This window comes from Phytophthora sojae, assembly GCF_000149755.1.
Source record: "Phytophthora sojae unplaced genomic scaffold PHYSOscaffold_7, whole genome shotgun sequence".
Lineage (NCBI taxonomy): Eukaryota > Oomycota > Peronosporomycetes > Peronosporales > Peronosporaceae > Phytophthora > Phytophthora sojae.
The window spans coordinates 2,123,955-2,145,997 of record NW_009258121.1 but is presented as its reverse complement, the minus strand read 5'-3'; the positions used below and the strand labels follow the sequence as shown (position 1 = coordinate 2,145,997).

The window sequence follows — 22,043 nt, the reverse complement described above, 5'->3', positions numbered from 1 at the left end:
TTTTGCGCCCTCGCATGCACAACACAACGCTTCCCGTGCCCACACACGCTGCCCGCACACCGCCGCCGTCCCCTCCTCTACCTACGTGGCCAATCCGATCCCCGCTCCGACGCCATCCCGCATCGAACGAGACCTCCGATCATGCCGAGTGTATCTCGTCGCTACGCACTATTGACGCCGTCCCGAGCGCATTGGCCCGGGCTACCACGTCCTGCCGCCCACTCGGTGCCGTGTTCGTAGCTATACACGTGTCGGAACACCAAACAGCGCTGGTCGAAATTGACCCACAGCTCGCTTGAGCCCGGGGCCAGCCACACCGACTGCAGCCGGTCAGTAGGAGTCGTCGCGGGTGAGAAACAGCGCGGCAGCAGCGAGCACGATGGGCACGCCATGGTAGGCAGCGTGCCAGACACCGCAGAGCCGCAGAAACGAGTGCGGCGAGCACAGCAAAAGGACGCAAAAGTGCCGCGACCCGGGATCGAACCAGGGACCTTCAGATCTTCAGTGACGCTCTCCCAACTGAGCTATCGAGGCGCCAAAAGTCAAACCTACCCGCCTGCCCCCAAATTTTGCGCCCTCGCATGCACAACACAACGCTTCCCGTGCCCACACACGCTGCCCGCACACCGCCGCCGTCCCCTCCTCTACCTACGTGGCCAATCCGATCCCCGCTCCGACGCCATCCCGCATCGAACGAGACCTCCGATCATGCCGAGTGTATCTCGTCGCTACGCACTATTGACGCCGTCCCGAGCGCATTGGCCCGGGCTACCACGTCCTGCCGCCCACTCGGTGCCGTGTTCGTAGCTATAGACGTGTCGGAACACCAAACAGCGCTGGTCGAAATTGACCCACAGCTCGCTTGAGCCCGGGGCCAGCCACACCGACTGCAGCCGGTCAGTAGGAATCGTCGCGGGTGAGAAACAGCGCGGCAGCAGCGAGCACGATGGGCACGCCATGGTAGGCAGCGTGCCAGACACCGCAGAGCCGCAGAAACGAGTGCGGCGAGCACAGCAAAAGGACGCAAAAGTGCCGCGACCCGGGATCGAACCAGGGACCTTCAGATCTTCAGTGACGCTCTCCCAACTGAGCTATCGAGGCGCCAAAAGTCAAACCTACCCGCCTGCCCCAAAATTTTGCGCCCTCGCATGCACAACACAACGCTTCCCGTGCCCACACACGCTGCCCGCACACCGCCGCCGTCCCCTCCTCTACCTACGTGGCCAATCCGATCCCCGCTCCGACGCCATCCCGCATCGAACGAGACCTCCGATCATGCCGAGTGTATCTCGTCGCTACGCACTATTGACGCCGTCCCGAGCGCATTGGCCCGGGCTACCACGTCCTGCCGCCCACTCGGTGCCGTGTTCGTAGCTATAGACGTGTCGGAACACCAAACAGCGCTGGTCGAAATTGACCCGCAGCTCGCTTGAGCCCGGGGCCAGCCACACCGACTGCAGCCGGTCAGTAGGAATCGTCGCGGGTGAGAAACAGCGCGACAGCAGCGAGCACGATGGGCACGCCATGGTAGGCAGCGTGCCAGACACCGCAGAGCCGCAGAAACGAGTGCGGCGAGCACAGCAAAAGGACGCAAAAGTGCCGCGACCCGGGATCGAACCAGGGACCTTCAGATCTTCAGTGACGCTCTCCCAACTGAGCTATCGAGGCGCCAAAAGTCAAACCTACCCGCCTGCCCCAAAATTTTGCGCCCTCGCATGCACAACACAACGCTTCCCGTGCCCACACACGCTGCCCGCACACCGCCGCCGTCCCCTCCTCTACCTACGTGGCCAATCCGATCCCCGCTCCGACGCCATCCCGCATCGAACGAGACCTCCGATCATGCCGAGTGTATCTCGTCGCTACGCACTATTAACGCCGTCCCGAGCGCATTGGCCCGGGCTACCACGTCCTGCCGCCCACTCGGTGCCGTGTTCGTAGCTATAGACGTGTCGGAACACCAAACAGCGCTGGTCGAAATTGACCCGCAGCTCGCTTGAGCCCGGGGCCAGCCACACCGACTGCAGCCGGTCAGTAGGAATCGTCGCGGGTGAGAAACAGCGCGACAGCAGCGAGCACGATGGGCACGCCATGGTAGGCAGCGTGCCAGACACCGCAGAGCCGCAGAAACGAGTGCGGCGAGCACAGCAAAAGGACGCAAAAGTGCCGCGACCCGGGATCGAACCAGGGACCTTCAGATCTTCAGTGACGCTCTCCCAACTGAGCTATCGAGGCGCCAAAAGTCAAACCTACCCGCCTGCCCCAAAATTTTGCGCCCTCGCATGCACAACACAACGCTTCCCGTGCCCACACACGCTGCCCGCACACCGCCGCCGTCCCCTCCTCTACCTACGTGGCCAATCCGATCCCCGCTCCGACGCCATCCCGCATCGAACGAGACCTCCGATCATGCCGAGTGTATCTCGTCGCTACGCACTATTGACGCCGTCCCGAGCGCATTGGCCCGGGCTACCACGTCCTGCCGCCCACTCGGTGCCGTGTTCGTAGCTATACACGTGTCGGAACACCAAACAGCGCTGGTCGAAATTGACCCACAGCTCGCTTGAGCCCGGGGCCAGCCACACCGACTGCAGCCGGTCAGTAGGAATCGTCGCGGGTGAGAAACAGCGCGGCAGCAGCGAGCACGATGGGCACGCCATGGTAGGCAGCGTGTCAGACCCGCAGAGCCGCAGAAACGAGTGCGGCGAGCACAGCAAAAGGACGCAAAAGTGCCGCGACCCGGGATCGAACCAGGGACCTTCAGATCTTCAGTCTGACGCTCTCCCAACTGAGCTATCGAGGCGCCAAAAATCAAACCTACCCGCCTGCCCCAAAATTTTGCGCCCTCGCATGCACAACACAACGCTTCCCGTGCCCACACACGCTGCCCGCACACCGCCGCCGTCCCCTCCTCTACCTACGTGGCCAATCCGATCCCCGCTCCGACGCCATCCCGCATCGAACGAGACCTCCGATCATGCCGAGTGTATCTCGTCGCTACGCACTATTGACGCCGTCCCGAGCGCATTGGCCCGGGCTACCACGTCCTGCCGCCCACTCGGTGCCGTGTTCGTAGCTATACACGTGTCGGAACACCAAACAGCGCTGGTCGAAATTGACCCGCAGCTCGCTTGAGCCCGGGGCCAGCCACACCGACTGCAGCCGGTCAGTAGGAATCGTCACGGGTGAGAAACAGCGCGACAGCAGCGAGCACGATGGGCACGCCATGGTAGGCAGCGTGTCAGACCCGCAGAGCCGCAGAAACGAGTGCGGCGAGCACAGCAAAAGGACGCAAAAGTGCCGCGACCCGGGATCGAACCAGGGACCTTCAGATCTTCAGTCTGACGCTCTCCCAACTGAGCTATCGAGGCGCCAAAAATCAAACCTACCCGCCTGCCCCAAAATTTTGCGCCCTCGCATGCACAACACAACGCTTCCCGTGCCCACACACGCTGCCCGCACACCGCCGCCGTCCCCTCCTCTACCTACGTGGCCAATCCGATCCCCGCTCCGACGCCATCCCGCATCGAACGAGACCTCCGATCATGCCGAGTGTATCTCGTCGCTACGCACTATTGACGCCGTCCCGAGCGCATTGGCCCGGGCTACCACGTCCTGCCGCCCACTCGGTGCCGTGTTCGTAGCTATACACGTGTCGGAACACCAAACAGCGCTGGTCGAAATTGACCCGCAGCTCGCTTGAGCCCGGGGCCAGCCACACCGACTGCAGCCGGTCAGTAGGAATCGTCGCGGGTGAGAAACAGCGCGGCAGCAGCGAGCACGATGGGCACGCCATGGTAGGCAGCGTGTCAGACCCGCAGAGCCGCAGAAACGAGTGCGGCGAGCACAGCAAAAGGACGCAAAAGTGCCGCGACCCGGGATCGAACCAGGGACCTTCAGATCTTCAGTGACGCTCTCCCAACTGAGCTATCGAGGCGCCAAAAGTCAAACCTACCCGCCTGCCCCAAAATTTTGCGCCCTCGCATGCACAACACAACGCTTCCCGTGCCCACACACGCTGCCCGCACACCGCCGCCGTCCCCTCCTCTACCTACGTGGCCAATCCGATCCCCGCTCCGACGCCATCCCGCATCGAACGAGACCTCCGATCATGCCGAGTGTATCTCGTCGCTACGCACTATTGACGCCGTCCCGAGCGCATTGGCCCGGGCTACCACGTCCTGCCGCCCACTCGGTGCCGTGTTCGTAGCTATACACGTGTCGGAACACCAAACAGCGCTGGTCGAAATTGACCCGCAGCTCGCTTGAGCCCGGGGCCAGCCACACCGACTGCAGCCGGTCAGTAGGAGTCGTCACGGGTGAGAAACAGCGCGACAGCAGCGAGCACGATGGGCACGCCATGGTAGGCAGCGTGTCAGACCCGCAGAGGCGCAGAAACGAGTGCGGCGAGCACAGCAAAAGGACGCAAAAGTGCCGCGACCCGGGATCGAACCAGGGACCTTCAGATCTTCAGTCTGACGCTCTCCCAACTGAGCTATCGAGGCGCCAAAAATCAAACCTACCCGCCTGCCCCAAAATTTTGCGCCCTCGCATGCACAACACAACGCTTCCCGTGCCCACACACGCTGCCCGCACACCGCCGCCGTCCCCTCCTCTACCTACGTGGCCAATCCGATCCCCGCTCCGACGCCATCCCGCATCGAACGAGACCTCCGATCATGCCGAGTGTATCTCGTCGCTACGCACTATTGACGCCGTCCCGAGCGCATTGGCCCGGGCTACCACGTCCTGCCGCCCACTCGGTGCCGTGTTCGTAGCTATAGACGTGTCGGAACACCAAACAGCGCTGGTCGAAATTGACCCGCAGCTCGCTTGAGCCCGGGGCCAGCCACACCGACTGCAGCCGGTCAGTAGGAGTCGTCGCGGGTGAGAAACAGCGCGGCAGCAGCGAGCACGATGGGCACGCCATGGTAGGCAGCGTGTCAGACCCGCAGAGCCGCAGAAACGAGTGCGGCGAGCACAGCAAAAGGACGCAAAAGTGCCGCGACCCGGGATCGAACCAGGGACCTTCAGATCTTCAGTCTGACGCTCTCCCAACTGAGCTATCGAGGCGCCAAAAGTCAAACCTACCCGCCTGCCCCAAAATTTTGCGCCCTCGCATGCACAACACAACGCTTCCCGTGCCCACACACGCTGCCCGCACACCGCCGCCGTCCCCTCCTCTACCTACGTGGCCAATCCGATCCCCGCTCCGACGCCATCCCGCATCGAACGAGACCTCCGATCATGCCGAGTGTATCTCGTCGCTACGCACTATTGACGCCGTCCCGAGCGCATTGGCCCGGGCTACCACGTCCTGCCGCCCACTCGGTGCCGTGTTCGTAGCTATAGACGTGTCGGAACACCAAACAGCGCTGGTCGAAATTGACCCGCAGCTCGCTTGAGCCCGGGGCCAGCCACACCGACTGCAGCCGGTCAGTAGGAGTCGTCACGGGTGAGAAACAGCGCGACAGCAGCGAGCACGATGGGCACGCCATGGTAGGCAGCGTGTCAGACCCGCAGAGTCGCAGAAACGAGTGCGGCGAGCACAGCAAAAGGACGCAAAAGTGCCGCGACCCGGGATCGAACCAGGGACCTTCAGATCTTCAGTCTGACGCTCTCCCAACTGAGCTATCGAGGCGCCAAAAATCAAACCTACCCGCCTGCCCCAAAATTTTGCGCCCTCGCATGCACAACACAACGCTTCCCGTGCCCACACACGCTGCCCGCACACCGCCGCCGTCCCCTCCTCTACCTACGTGGCCAATCCGATCCCCGCTCCGACGCCATCCCGCATCGAACGAGACCTCCGATCATGCCGAGTGTATCTCGTCGCTACGCACTATTGACGCCGTCCCGAGCGCATTGGCCCGGGCTACCACGTCCTGCCGCCCACTCGGTGCCGTGTTCGTAGCTATAGACGTGTCGGAACACCAAACAGCGCTGGTCGAAATTGACCCGCAGCTCGCTTGAGCCCGGGGCCAGCCACACCGACTGCAGCCGGTCAGTAGGAGTCGTCACGGGTGAGAAACAGCGCGACAGCAGCGAGCACGATGGGCACGCCATGGTAGGCAGCGTGTCAGACCCGCAGAGTCGCAGAAACGAGTGCGGCGAGCACAGCAAAAGGACGCAAAAGTGCCGCGACCCGGGATCGAACCAGGGACCTTCAGATCTTCAGTCTGACGCTCTCCCAAGTGAGCTATCGAGGCGCCAAAAGTCAAACCTACCCGCCTGCCCCAAAATTTTGCGCCCTCGCATGCACAACACAACGCTTCCCGTGCCCACACACGCTGCCCGCACACCGCCGCCGTCCCCTCCTCTACCTACGTGGCCAATCCGATCCCCGCTCCGACACCATCCCGCATCGAACGAGACCTCCGATCATGCCGAGTGTATCTCGTCGCTACGCACTATTGACGCCGTCCCGAGCGCATTGGCCCGGGCTACCACGTCCTGCCGCCCACTCGGTGCCGTGTTCGTAGCTATACACGTGTCGGAACACCAAACAGCGCTGGTCGAAATTGACCCGCAGCTCGCTTGAGCCCGGGGCCAGCCACACCGACTGCAGCCAGTCGTCGTGGGTGAGAAACAGCGCGGCAGCAGCGAGCACGATGGGCACGCCATGGTAGGCAGCGTGCCAGACCCGCAGAGCCGCAGAAACGAGTGCGGCGAGCACAGCAAAAGGACGCAAAAGTGCCGCGACCCGGGATCGAACCAGGGACCTTCAGATCTTCAGTCTGACGCTCTCCCAACTGAGCTATCGAGGCGCCAAAAATCAAACCTACCCGCCTGCCCCAAAATTTTGCGCCCTCGCATGCACAACACAACGCTTCCCGTGCCCACACACGCTGCCCGCACACCGCCGCCGTCCCCTCCTCTACCTACGTGGCCAATCCGATCCCCGCTCCGACGCCATCCCGCATCGAACGAGACCTCCGATCATGCCGAGTGTATCTCGTCGCTACGCACTATTGACGCCGTCCCGAGCGCATTGGCCCGGGCTACCACGTCCTGCCGCCCACTCGGTGCCGTGTTCGTAGCTATAGACGTGTCGGAACACCAAACAGCGCTGGTCGAAATTGACCCGCAGCTCGCTTGAGCCCGGGGCCAGCCACACCGACTGCAGCCGGTCAGTAGGAATCGTCGCGGGTGAGAAACAGCGCGGCAGCAGCGAGCACGATGGGCACGCCATGGTAGGCAGCGTGTCAGACCCGCAGAGCCGCAGAAACGAGTGCGGCGAGCACAGCAAAAGGACGCAAAAGTGCCGCGACCCGGGATCGAACCAGGGACCTTCAGATCTTCAGTCTGACGCTCTCCCAACTGAGCTATCGAGGCGCCAAAAGTCAAACCTACCCGCCTGCCCCAAAATTTTGCGCCCTCGCATGCACAACACAACGCTTCCCGTGCCCACACACGCTGCCCGCACACCGCCGCCGTCCCCTCCTCTACCTACGTGGCCAATCCGATCCCCGCTCCGACGCCATCCCGCATCGAACGAGACCTCCGATCATGCCGAGTGTATCTCGTCGCTACGCACTATTGACGCCGTCCCGAGCGCATTGGCCCGGGCTACCACGTCCTGCCGCCCACTCGGTGCCGTGTTCGTAGCTATAGACGTGTCGGAACACCAAACAGCGCTGGTCGAAATTGACCCGCAGCTCGCTTGAGCCCGGGGCCAGCCACACTGACTGCAGCCGGTCAGTAGGAGTCGTCACGGGTGAGAAATAGCGCGACAGCAGCGAGCACGATGGGCACGCCATGGTAGGCAGCGTGTCAGACCCGCAGAGCCGCAGAAACGAGTGCGGCGAGCACAGCAAAAGGACGCAAAAGTGCCGCGACCCGGGATCGAACCAGGGACCTTCAGATCTTCAGTCTGACGCTCTCCCAACTGAGCTATCGAGGCGCCAAAAGTCAAACCTACCCGCCTGCCCCAAAATTTTGCGCCCTCGCATGCACAACACAACGCTTCCCGTGCCCACACACGCTGCCCGCACACCGCCGCCGTCCCCTCCTCTACCTACGTGGCCAATCCGATCCCCGCTCCGACGCCATCCCGCATCGAACGAGACCTCCGATCATGCCGAGTGTATCTCGTCGCTACGCACTATTGACGCCGTCCCGAGCGCATTGGCCCGGGCTACCACGTCCTGCCGCCCACTCGGTGCCGTGTTCGTAGCTATAGACGTGTCGGAACACCAAACAGCGCTGGTCGAAATTGACCCGCAGCTCGCTTGAGCCCGGGGCCAGCCACACTGACTGCAGCCGGTCAGTAGGAGTCGTCACGGGTGAGAAATAGCGCGACTGCAGCGAGCACGATGGGCACGCCATGGTAGGCAGCGTGTCAGACCCGCAGAGCCGCAGAAACGAGTGCGGCGAGCACAGCAAAAGGACGCAAAAGTGCCGCGACCCGGGATCGAACCAGGGACCTTCAGATCTTCAGTCTGACGCTCTCCCAACTGAGCTATCGAGGCGCCAAAAGTCAAACCTACCCGCCTGCCCCAAAATTTTGCGCCCTCGCATGCACAACACAACGCTTCCCGTGCCCACACACGCTGCCCGCACACCGCCGCCGTCCCCTCCTCTACCTACGTGGCCAATCCGATCCCCGCTCCGACGCCATCCCGCATCGAACGAGACCTCCGATCATGCCGAGTGTATCTCGTCGCTACGCACTATTGACGCCGTCCCGAGCGCATTGGCCCGGGCTACCACGTCCTGCCGCCCACTCGGTGCCGTGTTCGTAGCTATAGACGTGTCGGAACACCAAACAGCGCTGGTCGAAATTGACCCGCAGCTCGCTTGAGCCCGGGGCCAGCCACACCGACTGCAGCCGGTCAGTAGGAATCGTCGCGGGTGAGAAACAGCGCGACAGCAGCGAGCACGATGGGCACGCCATGGTAGGCAGCGTGTCAGACCCGCAGAGCCGCAGAAACGAGTGCGGCGAGCACAGCAAAAGGACGCAAAAGTGCCGCGACCCGGGATCGAACCAGGGACCTTCAGATCTTCAGTCTGACGCTCTCCCAACTGAGCTATCGAGGCGCCAAAAATCAAACCTACCCGCCTGCCCCAAAATTTTGCGCCCTCGCATGCACAACACAACGCTTCCCGTGCCCACACACGCTGCCCGCACACCGCCGCCGTCCCCTCCTCTACCTACGTGGCCAATCCGATCCCCGCTCCGACGCCATCCCGCATCGAACGAGACCTCCGATCATGCCGAGTGTATCTCGTCGCTACGCACTATTGACGCCGTCCCGAGCGCATTGGCCCGGGCTACCACGTCCTGCCGCCCACTCGGTGCCGTGTTCGTAGCTATACACGTGTCGGAACACCAAACAGCGCTGGTCGAAATTGACCCGCAGCTCGCTTGAGCCCGGGGCCAGCCACACTGACTGCAGCCGGTCAGTAGGAATCGTCGCGGGTGAGAAACAGCGCGGCAGCAGCGAGCACGATGGGCACGCCATGGTAGGCAGCGTGCCAGACCCGCAGAGCCGCAGAAACGAGTGCGGCGAGCACAGCAAAAGGACGCAAAAGTGCCGCGACCCGGGATCGAACCAGGGACCTTCAGATCTTCAGTCTGACGCTCTCCCAACTGAGCTATCGAGGCGCCAAAAATCAAACCTACCCGCCTGCCCCAAAATTTTGCGCCCTCGCATGCACAACACAACGCTTCCCGTGCCCACACACGCTGCCCGCACACCGCCGCCGTCCCCTCCTCTACCTACGTGGCCAATCCGATCCCCGCTCCGACGCCATCCCGCATCGAACGAGACCTCCGATCATGCCGAGTGTATCTCGTCGCTACGCACTATTGACGCCGTCCCGAGCGCATTGGCCCGGGCTACCACGTCCTGCCGCCCACTCGGTGCCGTGTTCGTAGCTATACACGTGTCGGAACACCAAACAGCGCTGGTCGAAATTGACCCGCAGCTCGCTTGAGCCCGGGGCCAGCCACACTGACTGCAGCCGGTCAGTAGGAATCGTCGCGGGTGAGAAACAGCGCGGCAGCAGCGAGCACGATGGGCACGCCATGGTAGGCAGCGTGCCAGACCCGCAGAGCCGCAGAAACGAGTGCGGCGAGCACAGCAAAAGGACGCAAAAGTGCCGCGACCCGGGATCGAACCAGGGACCTTCAGATCTTCAGTCTGACGCTCTCCCAACTGAGCTATCGAGGCGCCAAAAATCAAACCTACCCGCCTGCCCCAAAATTTTGCGCCCTCGCATGCACAACACAACGCTTCCCGTGCCCACACACGCTGCCCGCACACCACCGCCGTCCCCTCCTCTACCTACGTGGCCAATCCGATCCCCGCTCCGACGCCATCCCGCATCGAACGAGACCTCCGATCATGCCGAGTGTATCTCGTCGCTACGCACTATTGACGCCGTCCCGAGCGCATTGGCCCGGGCTACCACGTCCTGCCGCCCACTCGGTGCCGTGTTCGTAGCTATACACGTGTCGGAACACCAAACAGCGCTGGTCGAAATTGACCCGCAGCTCGCTTGAGCCCGGGGCCAGCCACACCGACTGCAGCCGGTCAGTAGGAGTCGTCACGGGTGAGAAACAGCGCGACAGCAGCGAGCACGATGGGCACGCCATTGTAGGCAGCGTGTCAGACCCGCAGAGGCGCAGAAACGAGTGCGGCGAGCACAGCAAAAGGACGCAAAAGTGCCGCGACCCGGGATCGAACCAGGGACCTTCAGATCTTCAGTCTGACGCTCTCCCAACTGAGCTATCGAGGCGCCAAAAATCACACCTACCCGCCTGCCCCAAAATTTTGCGCCCTCGCATGCACAACACAACGCTTCCCGTGCCCACACACGCTGCCCGCACACCGCCGCCGTCCCCTCCTCTACCTACGTGGCCAATCCGATCCCCGCTCCGACGCCATCCCGCATCGAACGAGACCTCCGATCATGCCGAGTGTATCTCGTCGCTACGCACTATTGACGCCGTCCCGAGCGCATTGGCCCGGGCTACCACGTCCTGCCGCCCACTCGGTGCCGTGTTCGTAGCTATAGACGTGTCGGAACACCAAACAGCGCTGGTCGAAATTGACCCGCAGCTCGCTTGAGCCCGGGGCCAGCCACACCGACTGCAGCCGGTCAGTAGGAATCGTCGCGGGTGAGAAACAGCGCGGCAGCAGCGAGCACGATGGGCACGCCATGGTAGGCAGCGTGCCAGACCCGCAGAGCCGCAGAAACGAGTGCGGCGAGCACAGCAAAAGGACGCAAAAGTGCCGCGACCCGGGATCGAACCAGGGACCTTCAGATCTTCAGTCTGACGCTCTCCCAACTGAGCTATCGAGGCGCCAAAAGTCAAACCTACCCGCCTGCCCCAAAATTTTGCGCCCTCGCATGCACAACACAACGCTTCCCGTGCCCACACACGCTGCCCGCACACCGCCGCCGTCCCCTCCTCTACCTACGTGGCCAATCCGATCCCCGCTCCGACGCCATCCCGCATCGAACGAGACCTCCGATCATGCCGAGTGTATCTCGTCGCTACGCACTATTGACGCCGTCCCGAGCGCATTGGCCCGGGCTACCACGTCCTGCCGCCCACTCGGTGCCGTGTTCGTAGCTATACACGTGTCGGAACACCAAACAGCGCTGGTCGAAATTGACCCGCAGCTCGCTTGAGCCCGGGGCCAGCCACACCGACTGCAGCCGGTCAGTAGGAATCGTCGCGGGTGAGAAACAGCGCGGCAGCAGCGAGCACGATGGGCACGCCATGGTAGGCAGCGTGCCAGACCCGCAGAGCCGCAGAAACGAGTGCGGCGAGCACAGCAAAAGGACGCAAAAGTGCCGCGACCCGGGATCGAACCAGGGACCTTCAGATCTTCAGTCTGACGCTCTCCCAACTGAGCTATCGAGGCGCCAAAAATCAAACCTACCCGCCTGCCCCAAAATTTTGCGCCCTCGCATGCACAACACAACGCTTCCCGTGCCCACACACGCTGCCCGCACACCGCCGCCGTCCCCTCCTCTACCTACGTGGCCAATCCGATCCCCGCTCCGACGCCATCCCGCATCGAACGAGACCTCCGATCATGCCGAGTGTATCTCGTCGCTACGCACTATTGACGCCGTCCCGAGCGCATTGGCCCGGGCTACCACGTCCTGCCGCCCACTCGGTGCCGTGTTCGTAGCTATAGACGTGTCGGAACACCAAACAGCGCTGGTCGAAATTGACCCGCAGCTCGCTTGAGCCCGGGGCCAGCCACACCGACTGCAGCCGGTCAGTAGGAATCGTCGCGGGTGAGAAACAGCGCGACAGCAGCGAGCACGATGGGCACGCCATGGTAGGCAGCGTGTCAGACCCGCAGAGCCGCAGAAACGAGTGCGGCGAGCACAGCAAAAGGACGCAAAAGTGCCGCGACCCGGGATCGAACCAGGGACCTTCAGATCTTCAGTCTGACGCTCTCCCAACTGAGCTATCGAGGCGCCACAAGTCAAACCTACCCGCCTGCCCCAAAATTTTGCGCCCTCGCATGCACAACACAACGCTTCCCGTGCCCACACACGCTGCCCGCACACCGCCGCCGTCCCCTCCTCTACCTACGTGGCCAATCCGATCCCCGCTCCGACGCCATCCCGCATCGAACGAGACCTCCGATCATGCCGAGTGTATCTCGTCGCTACGCACTATTGACGCCGTCCCGAGCGCATTGGCCCGGGCTACCACGTCCTGCCGCCCACTCGGTGCCGTGTTCGTAGCTATACACGTGTCGGAACACCAAACAGCGCTGGTCGAAATTGACCCACAGCTCGCTTGAGCCCGGGGCCAGCCACACCGACTGCAGCCGGTCAGTAGGAATCGTCGCGGGTGAGAAACAGCGCGGCAGCAGCGAGCACGATGGGCACGCCATGGTAGGCAGCGTGCCAGACACCGCAGAGCCGCAGAAACGAGTGCGGCGAGCACAGCAAAAGGACGCAAAAGTGCCGCGACCCGGGATCGAACCAGGGACCTTCAGATCTTCAGTGACGCTCTCCCAACTGAGCTATCGAGGCGCCAAAAGTCAAACCTACCCGCCTGCCCCAAAATTTTGCGCCCTCGCATGCACAACACAACGCTTCCCGTGCCCACACACGCTGCCCGCACACCGCCGCCGTCCCCTCCTCTACCTACGTGGCCAATCCGATCCCCGCTCCGACGCCATCCCGCATCGAACGAGACCTCCGATCATGCCGAGTGTATCTCGTCGCTACGCACTATTGACGCCGTCCCGAGCGCATTGGCCCGGGCTACCACGTCCTGCCGCCCACTCGGTGCCGTGTTCGTAGCTATACACGTGTCGGAACACCAAACAGCGCTGGTCGAAATTGACCCACAGCTCGCTTGAGCCCGGGGCCAGCCACACCGACTGCAGCCGGTCAGTAGGAGTCGTCGCGGGTGAGAAACAGCGCGGCAGCAGCGAGCACGATGGGCACGCCATGGTAGGCAGCGTGCCAGACACCGCAGAGCCGCAGAAACGAGTGCGGCGAGCACAGCAAAAGGACGCAAAAGTGCCGCGACCCGGGATCGAACCAGGGACCTTCAGATCTTCAGTGACGCTCTCCCAACTGAGCTATCGAGGCGCCAAAAATCAAACCTACCCGCCTGCCCCAAAATTTTGCGCCCTCGCATGCACAACACAACGCTTCCCGTGCCCACACACGCTGCCCGCACACCGCCGCCGTCCCCTCCTCTACCTACGTGGCCAATCCGATCCCCGCTCCGACGCCATCCCGCATCGAACGAGACCTCCGATCATGCCGAGTGTATCTCGTCGCTACGCACTATTGACGCCGTCCCGAGCGCATTGGCCCGGGCTACCACGTCCTGCCGCCCACTCGGTGCCGTGTTCGTAGCTATAGACGTGTCGGAACACCAAACAGCGCTGGTCGAAATTGACCCACAGCTCGCTTGAGCCCGGGGCCAGCCACACCGACTGCAGCCGGTCAGTAGGAGTCGTCGCGGGTGAGAAACAGCGCGGCAGCAGCGAGCACGATGGGCACGCCATGGTAGGCAGCGTGCCAGACACCGCAGAGCCGCAGAAACGAGTGCGGCGAGCACAGCAAAAGGACGCAAAAGTGCCGCGACCCGGGATCGAACCAGGGACCTTCAGATCTTCAGTGACGCTCTCCCAACTGAGCTATCGAGGCGCCAAAAGTCAAACCTACCCGCCTGCCCCAAAATTTTGCGCCCTCGCATGCACAACACAACGCTTCCCGTGCCCACACACGCTGCCCGCACACCGCCGCCGTCCCCTCCTCTACCTACGTGGCCAATCCGATCCCCGCTCCGACGCCATCCCGCATCGAACGAGACCTCCGATCATGCCGAGTGTATCTCGTCGCTACGCACTATTGACGCCGTCCCGAGCGCATTGGCCCGGGCTACCACGTCCTGCCGCCCACTCGGTGCCGTGTTCGTAGCTATAGACGTGTCGGAACACCAAACAGCGCTGGTCGAAATTGACCCACAGCTCGCTTGAGCCCGGGGCCAGCCACACCGACTGCAGCCGGTCAGTAGGAGTCGTCGCGGGTGAGAAACAGCGCGGCAGCAGCGAGCACGATGGGCACGCCATGGTAGGCAGCGTGCCAGACACCGCAGAGCCGCAGAAACGAGTGCGGCGAGCACAGCAAAAGGACGCAAAAGTGCCGCGACCCGGGATCGAACCAGGGACCTTCAGATCTTCAGTGACGCTCTCCCAACTGAGCTATCGAGGCGCCAAAAGTCAAACCTACCCGCCTGCCCCAAAATTTTGCGCCCTCGCATGCACAACACAACGCTTCCCGTGCCCACACACGCTGCCCGCACACCGCCGCCGTCCCCTCCTCTACCTACGTGGCCAATCCGATCCCCGCTCCGACGCCATCCCGCATCGAACGAGACCTCCGATCATGCCGAGTGTATCTCGTCGCTACGCACTATTGACGCCGTCCCGAGCGCATTGGCCCGGGCTACCACGTCCTGCCGCCCACTCGGTGCCGTGTTCGTAGCTATAGACGTGTCGGAACACCAAACAGCGCTGGTCGAAATTGACCCGCAGCTCGCTTGAGCCCGGGGCCAGCCACACCGACTGCAGCCGGTCAGTAGGAGTCGTCGCGGGTGAGAAACAGCGCGGCAGCAGCGAGCACGATGGGCACGCCATGGTAGGCAGCGTGCCAGACACCGCAGAGCCGCAGAAACGAGTGCGGCGAGCACAGCAAAAGGACGCAAAAGTGCCGCGACCCGGGATCGAACCAGGGACCTTCAGATCTTCAGTCTGACGCTCTCCCAACTGAGCTATCGAGGCGCCAAAAATCAAACCTACCCGCCTGCCCCAAAATTTTGCGCCCTCGCATGCACAACACAACGCTTCCCGTGCCCACACACGCTGCCCGCACACCGCCGCCGTCCCCTCCTCTACCTACGTGGCCAATCCGATCCCCGCTCCGACGCCATCCCGCATCGAACGAGACCTCCGATCATGCCGAGTGTATCTCGTCGCTACGCACTATTGACGCCGTCCCGAGCGCATTGGCCCGGGCTACCACGTCCTGCCGCCCACTCGGTGCCGTGTTCGTAGCTATACACGTGTCGGAACACCAAACAGCGCTGGTCGAAATTGACCCACAGCTCGCTTGAGCCCGGGGCCAGCCACACCGACTGCAGCCGGTCAGTAGGAGTCGTCGCGGGTGAGAAACAGCGCGACAGCAGCGAGCACGATGGGCACGCCATGGTAGGCAGCGTGCCAGACACCGCAGAGCCGCAGAAACGAGTGCGGCGAGCACAGCAAAAGGACGCAAAAGTGCCGCGACCCGGGATCGAACCAGGGACCTTCAGATCTTCAGTGACGCTCTCCCAACTGAGCTATCGAGGCGCCAAAAGTCAAACCTACCCGCCTGCCCCAAAATTTTGCGCCCTCGCATGCACAACACAACGCTTCCCGTGCCCACACACGCTGCCCGCACACCGCCGCCGTCCCCTCCTCTACCTACGTGGCCAATCCGATCCCCGCTCCGACGCCATCCCGCATCGAACGAGACCTCCGATCATGCCGAGTGTATCTCGTCGCTACGCACTATTGACGCCGTCCCGAGCGCATTGGCCCGGGCTACCACGTCCTGCCGCCCACTCGGTGCCGTGTTCGTAGCTATAGACGTGTCGGAACACCAAACAGCGCTGGTCGAAATTGACCCACAGCTCGCTTGAGCCCGGGGCCAGCCACACCGACTGCAGCCGGTCAGTAGGAATCGTCGCGGGTGAGAAACAGCGCGGCAGCAGCGAGCACGATGGGCACGCCATGGTAGGCAGCGTGTCAGACCCGCAGAGCCGCAGAAACGAGTGCGGCGAGCACAGCAAAAGGACGCAAAAGTGCCGCGACCCGGGATCGAACCAGGGACCTTCAGATCTTCAGTGACGCTCTCCCAACTGAGCTATCGAGGCGCCAAAAGTCAAACCTACCCGCCTGCCCCAAAATTTTGCGCCCTCGCATGCACAACACAACGCTTCCCGTGCCCACACACGCTGCCCGCACACCGCCGCCGTCCCCTCCTCTACCTACGTGGCCAATCCGATCCCCGCTCCGACGCCATCCCGCATCGAACGAGACCTCCGATCATGCCGAGTGTATCTCGTCGCTACGCACTATTGACGCCGTCCCGAGCGCATTGGCCCGGGCTACCACGTCCTGCCGCCCACTCGGTGCCGTGTTCGTAGCTATAGACGTGTCGGAACACCAAACAGCGCTGGTCGAAATTGACCCACAGCTCGCTTGAGCCCGGGGCCAGCCACACCGACTGCAGCCGGTCAGTAGGAGTCGTCGCGGGTGAGAAACAGCGCGGCAGCAGCGAGCACGATGGGCACGCCATGGTAGGCAGCGTGCCAGACCCGCAGAGCCGCAGAAACGAGTGCGGCGAGCACAGCAAAAGGACGCAAAAGTGCCGCGACCCGGGATCGAACCAGGGACCTTCAGATCTTCAGTCTGACGCTCTCCCAACTGAGCTATCGAGGCGCCAAAAGTCAAACCTACCCGCCTGCCCCCAAATTTTGCGCCCTCGCATGCACAACACAACGCTTCCCGTGCCCACACACGCTGCCCGCACACCGCCGCCGTCCCCTCCTCTACCTACGTGGCCAATCCGATCCCCGCTCCGACGCCATCCCGCATCGAACGAGACCTCCGATCATGCCGAGTGTATCTCGTCGCTACGCACTATTGACGCCGTCCCGAGCGCATTGGCCCGGGCTACCACGTCCTGCCGCCCACTCGGTGCCGTGTTCGTAGCTATAGACGTGTCGGAACACCAAACAGCGCTGGTCGAAATTGACCCGCAGCTCGCTTGAGCCCGGGGCCAGCCACACCGACTGCAGCCGGTCAGTAGGAGTCGTCGCGGGTGAGAAACAGCGCGGCAGCAGCGAGCACGATGGGCACGCCATGGTAGGCAGCGTGTCAGACCCGCAGAGCCGCAGAAACGAGTGCGGCGAGCACAGCAAAAGGACGCAAAAGTGCCGCGACCCGGGATCGAACCAGGGACCTTCAGATCTTCAGTCTGACGCTCTCCCAACTGAGCTATCGAGGCGCCAAAAATCAAACCTACCCGCCTGCCCCCAAATTTTGCGCCCTCGCATGCACAACACAACGCTTCCCGTGCCCACACACGCTGCCCGCACACCGCCGCCGTCCCCTCCTCTACCTACGTGGCCAATCCGATCCCCGCTCCGACGCCATCCCGCATCGAACGAGACCTCCGATCATGCCGAGTGTATCTCGTCGCTACGCACTATTGACGCCGTCCCGAGCGCATTGGCCCGGGCTACCACGTCCTGCCGCCCACTCGGTGCCGTGTTCGTAGCTATAGACGTGTCGGAACACCAAACAGCGCTGGTCGAAATTGACCCGCAGCTCGCTTGAGCCCGGGGCCAGCCACACCGACTGCAGCCGGTCAGTAGGAATCGTCGCGGGTGAGAAACAGCGCGGCAGCAGCGAGCACGATGGGCACGCCATGGTAGGCAGCGTGCCAGACCCGCAGAGCCGCAGAAACGAGTGCGGCGAGCACAGCAAAAGGACGCAAAAGTGCCGCGACCCGGGATCGAACCAGGGACCTTCAGATCTTCAGTCTGACGCTCTCCCAACTGAGCTATCGAGGCGCCAAAAGTCAAACCTACCCGCCTGCCCCCAAATTTTGCGCCCTCGCATGCACAACACAACGCTTCCCGTGCCCACACACGCTGCCCGCACACCGCCGCCGTCCCCTCCTCTACCTACGTGGCCAATCCGATCCCCGCTCCGACGCCATCCCGCATCGAACGAGACCTCCGATCATGCCGAGTGTATCTCGTCGCTACGCACTATTGACGCCGTCCCGAGCGCATTGGCCCGGGCTACCACGTCCTGCCGCCCACTCGGTGCCGTGTTCGTAGCTATACACGTGTCGGAACACCAAACAGCGCTGGTCGAAATTGACCCGCAGCTCGCTTGAGCCCGGGGCCAGCCACACCGACTGCAGCCGGTCAGTAGGAATCGTCGCGGGTGAGAAACAGCGCGGCAGCAGCGAGCACGATGGGCACGCCATGGTAGGCAGCGTGCCAGACCCGCAGAGCCGCAGAAACGAGTGCGGCGAGCACAGCAAAAGGACGCAAAAGTGCCGCGACCCGGGATCGAACCAGGGACCTTCAGATCTTCAGTCTGACGCTCTCCCAACTGAGCTATCGAGGCGCCACAAGTCAAACCTACCCGCCTGCCCCAAAATTTTGCGCCCTCGCATGCACAACACAACGCTTCCCGTGCCCACACACGCTGCCCGCACACCGCCGCCGTCCCCTCCTCTACCTACGTGGCCAATCCGATCCCCGCTCCGACGCCATCCCGCATCGAACGAGACCTCCGATCATGCCGAGTGTATCTCGTCGCTACGCACTATTGACGCCGTCCCGAGCGCATTGGCCCGGGCTACCACGTCCTGCCGCCCACTCGGTGCCGTGTTCGTAGCTATAGACGTGTCGGAACACCAAACAGCGCTGGTCGAAATTGACCCGCAGCTCGCTTGAGCCCGGGGCCAGCCACACCGACTGCAGCCGGTCAGTAGGAATCGTCGCGGGTGAGAAACAGCGCGGCAGCAGCGAGCACGATGGGCACGCCATGGTAGGCAGCGTGCCAGACCCGCAGAGCCGCAGAAACGAGTGCGGCGAGCACAGCAAAAGGACGCAAAAGTGCCGCGACCCGGGATCGAACCAGGGACCTTCAGATCTTCAGTCTGACGCTCTCCCAACTGAGCTATCGAGGCGCCAAAAGTCAAACCTACCCGCCTGCCCCAAAATTTTGCGCCCTCGCATGCACAACACAACGCTTCCCGTGCCCACACACGCTGCCCGCACACCGCCGCCGTCCCCTCCTCTACCTACGTGGCCAATCCGATCCCCGCTCCGACGCCATCCCGCATCGAACGAGACCTCCGATCATGCCGAGTGTATCTCGTCGCTACGCACTATTGACGCCGTCCCGAGCGCATTGGCCCGGGCTACCACGTCCTGCCGCCCACTCGGTGCCGTGTTCGTAGCTATACACGTGTCGGAACACCAAACAGCGCTGGTCGAAATTGACCCGCAGCTCGCTTGAGCCCGGGGCCAGCCACACCGACTGCAGCCGGTCAGTAGGAATCGTCGCGGGTGAGAAACAGCGCGACAGCAGCGAGCACGATGGGCACGCCATGGTAGGCAGCGTGCCAGACAGTGCAGATCCGCAGAAACGAGTGCGGCGAGCACAGCAAAAGGACGCAAAAGTGCCGCGACCCGGGATCGAACCAGGGACCTTCAGATCTTCAGTCTGACGCTCTCCCAACTGAGCTATCGAGGCGCCAAAAATCAAACCTACCCGCCTGCCCCAAAATTTTGCGCCCTCGCATGCACAACACAACGCTTCCCGTGCCCACACACGCTGCCCGCACACCGCCGCCGTCCCCTCCTCTACCTACGTGGCCAATCCGATCCCCGCTCCGACGCCATCCCGCATCGAACGAGACCTCCGATCATGCCGAGTGTATCTCGTCGCTACGCACTATTGACGCCGTCCCGAGCGCATTGGCCCGGGCTACCACGTCCTGCCGCCCACTCGGTGCCGTGTTCGTAGCTATACACGTGTCGGAACACCAAACAGCGCTGGTCGAAATTGACCCGCAGCTCGCTTGAGCCCGGGGCCAGCCACACCGACTGCAGCCGGTCAGTAGGAATCGTCGCGGGTGAGAAACAGCGCGGCAGCAGCGAGCACGATGGGCACGCCATGGTAGGCAGCGTGCCAGACCCGCAGAGCCGCAGAAACGAGTGCGGCGAGCACAGCAAAAGGACGCAAAAGTGCCGCGACCCGGGATCGAACCAGGGACCTTCAGATCTTCAGTCTGACGCTCTCCCAACTGAGCTATCGAGGCGCCAAAAGTCAAACCTACCCGCCTGCCCCAAAATTTTGCGCCCTCGCATGCACAACACAACGCTTCCCGTGCCCACACACGCTGCCCGCACACCGCCGCCGTCCCCTCCTCTACCTACGTGGCCAATCCGATCCCCGCTCCGACGCCATCCCGCATCGAACGAGACCTCCGATCATGCCGAGTGTATCTCGTCGCTACGCACTATTGACGCCGTCCCGAGCGCATTGGCCCGGGCTACCACGTCCTGCCGCCCACTCGGTGCCGTGTTCGTAGCTATAGACGTGTCGGAACACCAAACAGCGCTGGTCGAAATTGACCCGCAGCTCGCTTGAGCCCGGGGCCAGCCACACCGACTGCAGCCGGTCAGTAGGAATCGTCGCGGGTGAGAAACAGCGCGACAGCAGCGAGCACGATGGGCACGCCATGGTAGGCAGCGTGCCAGACCCGCAGAGCCGCAGAAACGAGTGCGGCGAGCACAGCAAAAGGACGCAAAAGTGCCGCGACCCGGGATCGAACCAGGGACCTTCAGATCTTCAGTCTGACGCTCTCCCAACTGAGCTATCGAGGCGCCAAAAGTCAAACCTACCCGCCTGCCCCAAAATTTTGCGCCCTCGCATGCACAACACAACGCTTCCCGTGCCCACACACGCTGCCCGCACACCGCCGCCGTCCCCTCCTCTACCTACGTGGCCAATCCGATCCCCGCTCCGACGCCATCCCGCATCGAACGAGACCTCCGATCATGCCGAGTGTATCTCGTCGCTACGCACTATTGACGCCGTCCCGAGCGCATTGGCCCGGGCTACCACGTCCTGCCGCCCACTCGGTGCCGTGTTCGTAGCTATAGACGTGTCGGAACACCAAACAGCGCTGGTCGAAATTGACCCGCAGCTCGCTTGAGCCCGGGGCCAGCCACACCGACTGCAGCCGGTCAGTAGGAATCGTCGCGGGTGAGAAACAGCGCGACAGCAGCGAGCACGATGGGCACGCCATGGTAGGCAGCGTGCCAGACCCGCAGAGCCGCAGAAACGAGTGCGGCGAGCACAGCAAAAGGACGCAAAAGTGCCGCGACCCGGGATCGAACCAGGGACCTTCAGATCTTCAGTCTGACGCTCTCCCAACTGAGCTATCGAGGCGCCAAAAATCAAACCTACCCGCCTGCCCCAAAATTTTGCGCCCTCGCATGCACAACACAACGCTTCCCGTGCCCACACACGCTGCCCGCACACCGCCGCCGTCCCCTCCTCTACCTACGTGGCCAATCCGATCCCCGCTCCGACGCCATCCCGCATCGAACGAGACCTCCGATCATGCCGAGTGTATCTCGTCGCTACGCACTATTGACGCCGTCCCGAGCGCATTGGCCCGGGCTACCACGTCCTGCCGCCCACTCGGTGCCGTGTTCGTAGCTATAGACGTGTCGGAACACCAAACAGCGCTGGTCGAAATTGACCCGCAGCTCGCTTGAGCCCGGGGCCAGCCACACCGACTGCAGCCGGTCAGTAGGAATCGTCGCGGGTGAGAAACAGCGCGACAGCAGCGAGCACGATGGGCACGCCATGGTAGGCAGCGTGTCAGACCCGCAGAGCCGCAGAAACGAGTGCGGCGAGCACAGCAAAAGGACGCAAAAGTGCCGCGACGGGGATCCT

General features: G+C 63.0%; 38 non-coding genes across 38 annotated transcripts; all 38 read right to left on the bottom strand.

Moving 5' to 3' along the window:
- Window positions 1-463: 463 nt before the first annotated feature.
- Window positions 464-534, bottom strand: PHYSODRAFT_t1322. Its single transcript has one exon. It is a non-coding gene; the product is annotated as a tRNA-Phe (tRNA).
- A 496-nt stretch (window positions 535-1,030) lies between these two features.
- On the bottom strand, window positions 1,031-1,101 carry PHYSODRAFT_t1321. The gene has a single exon. It is a non-coding gene; the product is annotated as a tRNA-Phe (tRNA).
- A 496-nt stretch (window positions 1,102-1,597) lies between these two features.
- On the bottom strand, window positions 1,598-1,668 carry PHYSODRAFT_t1320. The gene has a single exon. It is a non-coding gene; the product is annotated as a tRNA-Phe (tRNA).
- Window positions 1,669-2,164: 496 nt separating this feature from the next.
- Window positions 2,165-2,235, bottom strand: PHYSODRAFT_t1319. The gene has a single exon. It is a non-coding gene; the product is annotated as a tRNA-Phe (tRNA).
- A 495-nt stretch (window positions 2,236-2,730) lies between these two features.
- On the bottom strand, window positions 2,731-2,803 carry PHYSODRAFT_t1318. The gene has a single exon. It is a non-coding gene; the product is annotated as a tRNA-Phe (tRNA).
- A 495-nt stretch (window positions 2,804-3,298) lies between these two features.
- PHYSODRAFT_t1317 lies at window positions 3,299-3,371 on the bottom strand. Its single transcript has one exon. It is a non-coding gene; the product is annotated as a tRNA-Phe (tRNA).
- A 495-nt stretch (window positions 3,372-3,866) lies between these two features.
- Window positions 3,867-3,937, bottom strand: PHYSODRAFT_t1316. The gene has a single exon. It is a non-coding gene; the product is annotated as a tRNA-Phe (tRNA).
- A 495-nt stretch (window positions 3,938-4,432) lies between these two features.
- PHYSODRAFT_t1315 lies at window positions 4,433-4,505 on the bottom strand. Its single transcript has one exon. It is a non-coding gene; the product is annotated as a tRNA-Phe (tRNA).
- Window positions 4,506-5,000: 495 nt separating this feature from the next.
- PHYSODRAFT_t1314 lies at window positions 5,001-5,073 on the bottom strand. Its single transcript has one exon. It is a non-coding gene; the product is annotated as a tRNA-Phe (tRNA).
- A 495-nt stretch (window positions 5,074-5,568) lies between these two features.
- PHYSODRAFT_t1313 lies at window positions 5,569-5,641 on the bottom strand. The gene has a single exon. It is a non-coding gene; the product is annotated as a tRNA-Phe (tRNA).
- Window positions 5,642-6,136: 495 nt separating this feature from the next.
- On the bottom strand, window positions 6,137-6,209 carry PHYSODRAFT_t1312. Its single transcript has one exon. It is a non-coding gene; the product is annotated as a tRNA-Phe (tRNA).
- A 485-nt stretch (window positions 6,210-6,694) lies between these two features.
- PHYSODRAFT_t1311 lies at window positions 6,695-6,767 on the bottom strand. Its single transcript has one exon. It is a non-coding gene; the product is annotated as a tRNA-Phe (tRNA).
- A 495-nt stretch (window positions 6,768-7,262) lies between these two features.
- On the bottom strand, window positions 7,263-7,335 carry PHYSODRAFT_t1310. The gene has a single exon. It is a non-coding gene; the product is annotated as a tRNA-Phe (tRNA).
- Window positions 7,336-7,830: 495 nt separating this feature from the next.
- On the bottom strand, window positions 7,831-7,903 carry PHYSODRAFT_t1309. The gene has a single exon. It is a non-coding gene; the product is annotated as a tRNA-Phe (tRNA).
- Window positions 7,904-8,398: 495 nt separating this feature from the next.
- PHYSODRAFT_t1308 lies at window positions 8,399-8,471 on the bottom strand. The gene has a single exon. It is a non-coding gene; the product is annotated as a tRNA-Phe (tRNA).
- Window positions 8,472-8,966: 495 nt separating this feature from the next.
- Window positions 8,967-9,039, bottom strand: PHYSODRAFT_t1307. Its single transcript has one exon. It is a non-coding gene; the product is annotated as a tRNA-Phe (tRNA).
- A 495-nt stretch (window positions 9,040-9,534) lies between these two features.
- Window positions 9,535-9,607, bottom strand: PHYSODRAFT_t1306. Its single transcript has one exon. It is a non-coding gene; the product is annotated as a tRNA-Phe (tRNA).
- A 495-nt stretch (window positions 9,608-10,102) lies between these two features.
- PHYSODRAFT_t1305 lies at window positions 10,103-10,175 on the bottom strand. The gene has a single exon. It is a non-coding gene; the product is annotated as a tRNA-Phe (tRNA).
- A 495-nt stretch (window positions 10,176-10,670) lies between these two features.
- PHYSODRAFT_t1304 lies at window positions 10,671-10,743 on the bottom strand. Its single transcript has one exon. It is a non-coding gene; the product is annotated as a tRNA-Phe (tRNA).
- A 495-nt stretch (window positions 10,744-11,238) lies between these two features.
- PHYSODRAFT_t1303 lies at window positions 11,239-11,311 on the bottom strand. Its single transcript has one exon. It is a non-coding gene; the product is annotated as a tRNA-Phe (tRNA).
- A 495-nt stretch (window positions 11,312-11,806) lies between these two features.
- On the bottom strand, window positions 11,807-11,879 carry PHYSODRAFT_t1302. The gene has a single exon. It is a non-coding gene; the product is annotated as a tRNA-Phe (tRNA).
- Window positions 11,880-12,374: 495 nt separating this feature from the next.
- Window positions 12,375-12,447, bottom strand: PHYSODRAFT_t1301. The gene has a single exon. It is a non-coding gene; the product is annotated as a tRNA-Phe (tRNA).
- Window positions 12,448-12,943: 496 nt separating this feature from the next.
- PHYSODRAFT_t1300 lies at window positions 12,944-13,014 on the bottom strand. The gene has a single exon. It is a non-coding gene; the product is annotated as a tRNA-Phe (tRNA).
- A 496-nt stretch (window positions 13,015-13,510) lies between these two features.
- On the bottom strand, window positions 13,511-13,581 carry PHYSODRAFT_t1299. Its single transcript has one exon. It is a non-coding gene; the product is annotated as a tRNA-Phe (tRNA).
- A 496-nt stretch (window positions 13,582-14,077) lies between these two features.
- On the bottom strand, window positions 14,078-14,148 carry PHYSODRAFT_t1298. Its single transcript has one exon. It is a non-coding gene; the product is annotated as a tRNA-Phe (tRNA).
- Window positions 14,149-14,644: 496 nt separating this feature from the next.
- Window positions 14,645-14,715, bottom strand: PHYSODRAFT_t1297. The gene has a single exon. It is a non-coding gene; the product is annotated as a tRNA-Phe (tRNA).
- A 496-nt stretch (window positions 14,716-15,211) lies between these two features.
- PHYSODRAFT_t1296 lies at window positions 15,212-15,284 on the bottom strand. Its single transcript has one exon. It is a non-coding gene; the product is annotated as a tRNA-Phe (tRNA).
- A 496-nt stretch (window positions 15,285-15,780) lies between these two features.
- On the bottom strand, window positions 15,781-15,851 carry PHYSODRAFT_t1295. Its single transcript has one exon. It is a non-coding gene; the product is annotated as a tRNA-Phe (tRNA).
- Window positions 15,852-16,346: 495 nt separating this feature from the next.
- On the bottom strand, window positions 16,347-16,417 carry PHYSODRAFT_t1294. Its single transcript has one exon. It is a non-coding gene; the product is annotated as a tRNA-Phe (tRNA).
- Window positions 16,418-16,912: 495 nt separating this feature from the next.
- On the bottom strand, window positions 16,913-16,985 carry PHYSODRAFT_t1293. The gene has a single exon. It is a non-coding gene; the product is annotated as a tRNA-Phe (tRNA).
- A 495-nt stretch (window positions 16,986-17,480) lies between these two features.
- PHYSODRAFT_t1292 lies at window positions 17,481-17,553 on the bottom strand. Its single transcript has one exon. It is a non-coding gene; the product is annotated as a tRNA-Phe (tRNA).
- A 495-nt stretch (window positions 17,554-18,048) lies between these two features.
- On the bottom strand, window positions 18,049-18,121 carry PHYSODRAFT_t1291. Its single transcript has one exon. It is a non-coding gene; the product is annotated as a tRNA-Phe (tRNA).
- A 495-nt stretch (window positions 18,122-18,616) lies between these two features.
- On the bottom strand, window positions 18,617-18,689 carry PHYSODRAFT_t1290. The gene has a single exon. It is a non-coding gene; the product is annotated as a tRNA-Phe (tRNA).
- Window positions 18,690-19,184: 495 nt separating this feature from the next.
- PHYSODRAFT_t1289 lies at window positions 19,185-19,257 on the bottom strand. Its single transcript has one exon. It is a non-coding gene; the product is annotated as a tRNA-Phe (tRNA).
- Window positions 19,258-19,753: 496 nt separating this feature from the next.
- On the bottom strand, window positions 19,754-19,826 carry PHYSODRAFT_t1288. Its single transcript has one exon. It is a non-coding gene; the product is annotated as a tRNA-Phe (tRNA).
- A 495-nt stretch (window positions 19,827-20,321) lies between these two features.
- On the bottom strand, window positions 20,322-20,394 carry PHYSODRAFT_t1287. The gene has a single exon. It is a non-coding gene; the product is annotated as a tRNA-Phe (tRNA).
- Window positions 20,395-20,889: 495 nt separating this feature from the next.
- On the bottom strand, window positions 20,890-20,962 carry PHYSODRAFT_t1286. The gene has a single exon. It is a non-coding gene; the product is annotated as a tRNA-Phe (tRNA).
- A 495-nt stretch (window positions 20,963-21,457) lies between these two features.
- On the bottom strand, window positions 21,458-21,530 carry PHYSODRAFT_t1285. The gene has a single exon. It is a non-coding gene; the product is annotated as a tRNA-Phe (tRNA).
- Between the last annotated feature and the right edge of the window lie 513 nt (window positions 21,531-22,043).